The sequence below is a fragment of the Lutra lutra genome, chromosome 12 (genome assembly GCF_902655055.1).
Source record: "Lutra lutra chromosome 12, mLutLut1.2, whole genome shotgun sequence".
In the NCBI taxonomy this organism is placed as follows: Eukaryota; Metazoa; Chordata; class Mammalia; order Carnivora; family Mustelidae; genus Lutra; species Lutra lutra.
The window spans coordinates 77,880,495-77,886,911 of record NC_062289.1 but is presented as its reverse complement, the minus strand read 5'-3'; the positions used below and the strand labels follow the sequence as shown (position 1 = coordinate 77,886,911).

Genomic DNA, 6,417 nt, shown 5'->3' with positions numbered 1-6,417 from the left:
CCCTGGGGCCTGTGGCTGGCGTCCATCCGTGGCTCTGGCCCCACCCCCTCTCTCACTGTGTGCACAGACCTTCCTCTCCATCTGCCACGTGGGCGGGCGTGCCCTGCCACTGTCCAGGGTACGCCTTGATCAGTGCCTGTGCCTGCACCAGTCAGGGTGAGCTAGGCTCCATCCCTGGACTTCAATGACTTGAGGACTGCTTCTCACTCAAGTACAGCGGGTCCTGGGGGCGCTCAGAAGCTCGGTCAACACACCCCGCCACAGGTGTGGGGCCAAAAAGGCCGTGAGGCCCCCACCTCCTGGGCCCTTGAGGTTCCCTGTGCTCACAGGCCCCAGAGAGGGGACTCAGGAGGCAGGGGCCAGAGCCGGTGGCTTTTTCAGCTCTTTTTGAATTTTTTGCAAGAACAGATTCAGGCAATAACTAGTGGAGTTAAAAAATGTTTCTTGCGACTTTTTAAGGAGAAAACGGGGAAGGCAGGTTGGGAGTCGCTCGTGGCTGCAGGGTGCTCCCTCTGCACAATGGGGCGAGGGGAGAAGACGGAGGAGCCAGAGGGAGGCAGTCCCCCCAGCGGTCAGGCCTGCTGTGTCCCAACTTCTCCTTCCTTCCTGTCTCTCAGCAAAGCCTCGCGGGAACGGACACGCGGGGCAGGCCCGCGGATTGTGTCCCCCAGTGTGCTCAGGATTTTGAGTCCTCGTCGGCATCCTGTGGGACACAGAGACGGGGACCGCCTGATACCTGCTGAGGGCCTGAGATCCCCTTCTGCAGACCGAGCTGGATTTGCCCTGTGCCCCCGTGACCCGTGTGCTCCCAGCCCTTGATCGAGGGCCTGCCGGCGAGGATCCAGGTGCTACAGATGCAGCGGGGGGGACAGGGGCACACAGAGACAATCCCATTGTCCCCAGAGCACAGGAGGAGGGGCGGCAGAGGACAGGGCAGGCGCGGACGGACCCTGTGGGTTCCAGCATGCAGGGAAAGGAAGGTGCAGGGAGGGGAAGGTTAGGCGGGTGACCTGTGGGAGGTGAGCAGCGAGCTTCTCACACCGCTCCGGGAAAAGCACCCCAGGCAGAGGTAACAGCCCGCGCCCAGGTCCGGAGACAGAAGCACATGGAAGGTGGGAAGACAGTAGTTGAGTCTGGGGCTGGAGAAGAGGGTGCTCAAGGTGGGCCGGCCAGAGGGGGCTGCGGGAAAGCGTCTGCTGGGCTTGGGGTGAACAGGGGCTGAGGCTGCTGGGAGGAAGTAGGGTGCCCACGTATGGTGGTTACTGCTGGTAGCAAATGACCCCGAACCTGGCAGGCGGTGTTAGGGGGCCGCGGTCCATCTGGAGGCTCCACAGGGGAAGCAGGCCCTGCCGACCTGGCCCACGGGCCCTGTGGCGGGGTTCAGCTCCTCGCTGGCCAGCAGCGGGACGCTGTCCTCTGTCCCCTGTCTGTGGGCCTCTCCCGGGGCGGCTCTCAAGGGGGTGGCCACTGGCTTCATCAGACAGAACGGGAAGCAGAGCAGGAAGGAGAGACGGACCCAGCCAGTGTTTACGAGCTGACGCAGGAGTGAAGCCCATCGTGGGCACCTTGGCTGGTCTTCGGTCCCACACACACGGGACGGGCACGGCCCAGACACGGGGCAGCAGTGGGTCTCCCGAGAAGAGCCTGGACTTGCACGCATCTTGAAGGTGCTGCAAACAGGATTCTTGGGCCAAGAGACCAAGAGAGGCGTCTTGGCTTTCGGCCTGGTGATGAGGCCTCGCTGACCTCGGATGAAGCCAACCAGGCCCACACGTCTGGGGTCCCTCCCCGCAGAGGAGAGAGGTGAGGAGGGGTGTGGAAAACCCGAAGACCCAGAGCCCCCGAGGGCAGAACCCGCTCAACGCCCCTAACCCGCCAGTGGCCTCTGACCTCAGGACCACAGTCCCTGAAAGTAGAAGAGTTAATCTCCACAGGAAGGGGGAGCCGCAGATGCTTGGGGGAGGTGCTGCATGAGTCCCTAAGCCGGCTGACCCTCCCCCTTAATCCGGATTGCAGACCGAGGCCGTGGCAGGGTAGGTAAGAGGTGGTTAAGGTTAGGGACGACATCCCCACTCTCGCAGTCGCCCAGGGCAACAGTAGGTGCTGGATGCTGGAGCCTGGATCCCTGCCCACGGTGCGTCCAGACGTCCGGCAGTGGCCGCTAGCCTGCTCCGCCCACCCCGAGAGGGAATCTGGGGCTGCGGCTGCCTGGTGTAGCGTCTGTAAAAAGCAGCCCCCAGACCGAGTGTTGAGCCCCTGGCGTTGGAGATGCGATTTTAGGGAAACTGAGCCACGGCAGCACCCTCTGTGACCTCCGGAGGCCAGAAAGAACAGAAGCAATCCTTTGTGGGAACACCAGTCCCGGAGGGGCAGCCCCCCAGGGAAGCTTTCTGTCGGCTGCACCTGTGTGCTCCCCGTCCCCCCTCCCCATTCTGCAGACAGCTCCCACACCCGGCCACCTCCCCCCCAGACCCCGGTCACTCCAGGGCACTTGCACTGCGAGGGGCTAACCTGTGACAAGCCTCCCGCCCCAGAATGAAGGTCCCAGAGGCCCTTGTGTGTGAGTCACATCCCGACTCCTAAGGAGGGACTGGAGGGAGGGTGGAGGGGAGGGCATTCGGGGTCACGACAGGAGGGGGCTGAGCACGGCGGGAAGCTCTCGGTGGGCACCGCTGAACCACATCAGGCCCTGGGGGGCACAGAGGCTGGTTAGTCCCTGTTCTCAGGCACAAGCCCAGCTTCCCCACCGGCCCGGCCTGCCAGCGCCCAGCCTGGCCCCACTCTCTGTCCCGTAGGCCAGTGGCTAGTCACCCCTGCACCCCAGACGGATTGAAGCGCGTGCACCGTCCACTGGGGAGGGAGCAGCTGCTCGGAGGGAGGGAGTCCTCGGGGCTGTGACAGCTGGGATGGGGCCTCTCCTTGGTGGGGCCTCTTCATTTTGCGGGTCTGGGCGTTCCCAGCCCGGGGGCTCCAGAGGCTCCTGAGTTCTTCCCAACAGCTTCTGGATGACAGTGCTCCACGCAGGTGAAGTAGATGGCAAAGGAAACATCTGGGCCAGAGCCGGTGTGAGAAACCCCTGTGAGACCACACCTGGGCCTGGAGAAGCCACACATGGCCCAGGTGCCCAGAACTTCCCAGGGCTCGGGCAGCGACCACCAGGTGGCAGTGTGGGGACACCCCGCGGGGCCCAGCCTCTGAGCCCTGGTGGAGCCAGGCCCACTAGGGGCAGGATGCCGAGGACTGCGGCCGGTGACCCGCGCTCCGTGGGCCGTGGGTCGGCAGGCCTCCCGCTCCAGGCTTCGGGCAGCAGGAGTCAGGCCACGCTGCAGTGCATGCATTCCTGGGCCTGTGCCCCTGAGCATCCCGGGACGAAGGCCCGGCTCCACCCGGCTTTCTGCACCCCAGACACTGGAGCCTGGAACCGCCACCGAGCTGGGAGGAGGCCCAGGCCACGTGGGAGGCCAGTGTCCTGCTGAGGCCGCAGCTGACAGCCAGCTGGCTCTCAGAGAGCTTGACCCCAAGATGCAAGCCAGAGCCTCCCCCACACCCTGCCCAAATCCACAAACCAGGTCAGTGCCGGTGCTGCTGGGTGCTACCAAGTCTGGAACCACAGACAACAAGCGTGTGTGCTCCCCACAGCGCCCCTCATGCACGTCCTCCACGTCTCTGCCCGTCCCACAGGGCGCTTGTGTGGGGAGGACTCAGTAACTATGCATGTGTATCGTACTGGGTCACACGGTCTTCCCCACACATGCGTGTCCTCTGGAATCTCAGAATGTGACATTGCAGATCTCATCCGTGCAGATGAGGTCCTTCTGGATGAAAGTGGGCCCTGAGTCCAGGAGCGAGGTCTTACGAAGGGAGGAAGCAGACACACAGGGAAGGCATGGAGAGTCGCCGTGTGTCCCGGGGCGGGGGGTGTGTCTGCAGGCCAGGGAACACCAAGGCCACCTCAGCTGCCAGGAGCCGGGAGGGGCCAGAGGGACACTCCTGGAGCCTCCAGAGGAACGGAGTCCTGCCTACACCTTGGTTGAGGCTCTGGCCCCAGAACGGCAGCCGTGACGCCCCCATGAGCACGAGAGGCCATGAGATGGTCCCTGCCCCTCGTCCTGAGCCCACGAGAACTCTGCCGCTCTGGATTCCAGGCGGGATGAAGCAACAATAAAATCCAGCCTGCCGTTGGGTCTACCAGCTCCCAGCAGGGAGCACCTAGAAAGCCCTTTCCTCCCCAGGGGTAGGGAACTGTTCTCCCAGTGGGTTTGCACAGCACCTGAACCCGGCGACCGCCCCCCCCCAGGAGGATGCAAGCTCTCAACCAGCCCAGGGGTTCACACCGCCACCGCTGGCCAGTTCCTCAGCTGCCACACCGAGCCCATGTGCCAGCTGCGAAGCTCTGCCTGTCGGGTGGGCATCGCCCCAGACATCCCCACCGCAGGCCGGCCGGCAGCCCACCCACTCCCCTCCCTTTCCTGGGCACATGCAGGACCCTCCCTCGCCACCTGCATCTCCAGAACCGGGGCTCAGAGGCCACCCCCTTCCTCTGGAGAGACGTTGCCAAGTGGGGCCCGGGGGCTGGGCTGCAGCTGTGTCGGGGGGCTTTCCTTCCAGAGCAAGGCCTCTGAGCCTCACTTCCTCCCTGCTTTTGGGAGTTGTGCCAAAGGCACTGAACGGGAGCCCCGCCTCTCGACCTGCCCCCACCTCCACAGAGCAGAGGACCACGGTTCAGTCCGTGCCCAGACAAAGCCCGACAGAAGCCAGGGGCCAGGCCCCCGTGCACGTGCAGGTCTGTGTGCTCCGACCGAAAGGCCCGCCCAGGCTGGGTCTTCCAAGGTCCAAGGTCAGGGGATGTCTGTCCTGGCAGCTCCCAGAGTCCTGGGCTCAGCGCATAGCTGGGCGCCACTCACCCCGCCCCCACCCCGCCCTGGCCAGGCAGGAGGGACACACGCTTCTCCAGCGCGCTGGGGTGCGGAGGCCAGCCCCAGGGCCTGCCAGAATGCACTTGTGCCCTGCAGAGGCCTTCCTGGTAGCCGTGGCCTCCCCCACCCCCGCAGGCATCTGTCTCTGCACGGAAGGAAGCTCCGGCTGGAGGAGGAGCAAGCCCAGAAAGGGAGAGGAAAGAGAAAACCTCCGGAGAAATGGGGCACGTGCACGTTAGGGGTGCCTAACGTGCGGATCCCTGCGGGCCTGCGTCCTGCCCCAGCCCTCGTGGTGGTGAGAACAGCCCTGCTCACCAGCCTCCCTTGGGATTAACTCGGCACCCCACGCTGTCACCCCAGCAACGGGTTTGTGAATAATAGCGATTTGCCACATTTTGTGTGTTACGTTGCCCACCTGCCGTCATGGCTCGAGGAGGGGCCGGGCTGGAGGGCTGAGTCATTAACCGCTGATTAACAGTCTTCTGCAAGGTAGTCACAAGCCCCCCAGCCTGGGATCGGTGGGCCTTCCTGAGGTCCGAGGGTGGGGGCCCAGCTCTCAAGGGGTAAGGCATCCGGCGGGGGAGGAGCTGGATCTGAGATCACGGGGCCCCTCTGCCTGCCCTCCTTCCAAGTAATGACCCGACTCCTCCAAAGGCAGATGGGATCCAATCCTGTGGTTGGAGCATTTAAAGAGCCCTTTTTGAGGGTATCATCCCCAAGTCCCCCCACCCCAAACCTGCAGGCTCTGTAGGGCTACGGGGATGGGTCCTTCCTGGAGTGGGCTGGCGCATGGTGGGTGAACACAGGCCCCGACTTGCGGCCAAATGCTATCTTCAGCTACCCTGCTGTTCGGGAAACACTCCAGGGCCACCTCTCTCGGACTCCCTGCCCACCGTCTCCCACACTGGCCAGCCAGTCCTGTGGGGCGTTCCCCAGCCCCCGGGTCCCCAGCCTGCGCGGGCCGCAAGGAAGGAATGCTCACTGCACGTTGCTTTAGGGGACACGAGGCTCCTGGCTGTTGCCTGTCTGGGTGTCCCAGCTCCCCTGGGCCTCGCCTGCGTGGCTGTAAACCCTGTTTGTAAGATTTCTTGATGTGGATTCTTTCCTGCTGGGTAGCCAGGGAGAGACGGCAGGAGCCCAGGTCCTCACTGAGTCCTCTCCCAGGAAACCTCGCGGGCGTCTCCTCCGCTCCACCCAGCCCACAATACCCAAGACACCGTCAACAGCACCCCAGATCCCAACCCAGAAGCCACCGTCATCCCCACGGCAACACCCCAGTGCTGGAGCCACCATGTCCGGGGGGGGGGGGGGCGCTAGCCGTGTAGTCCACGGGACCCAGTGCACGGAAAACAGTGCCATTATGGGCCCCGCATGGGAAGTGTCTCTTTGTTCCCCTGTCCCTGTCTGCTGTTTCCCACTTGGCATTTGATGCCATTCTCACTAAATAAAAGAGTTACAATTGCTAGCATGGATTTTGCCGTCCAGGTTGCTGTGAGGTTTG

The 6,417-nt window shown here is 63.8% G+C and overlaps 1 pseudogene; it reads right to left on the bottom strand.

Annotated features, from left to right (window-relative positions):
- Positions 1-431: 431 nt before the first annotated feature.
- LOC125082676 (uncharacterized) lies at positions 432-5,429 on the bottom strand (annotated as a pseudogene).
- Positions 5,430-6,417: the final 988 nt, after the last annotated feature.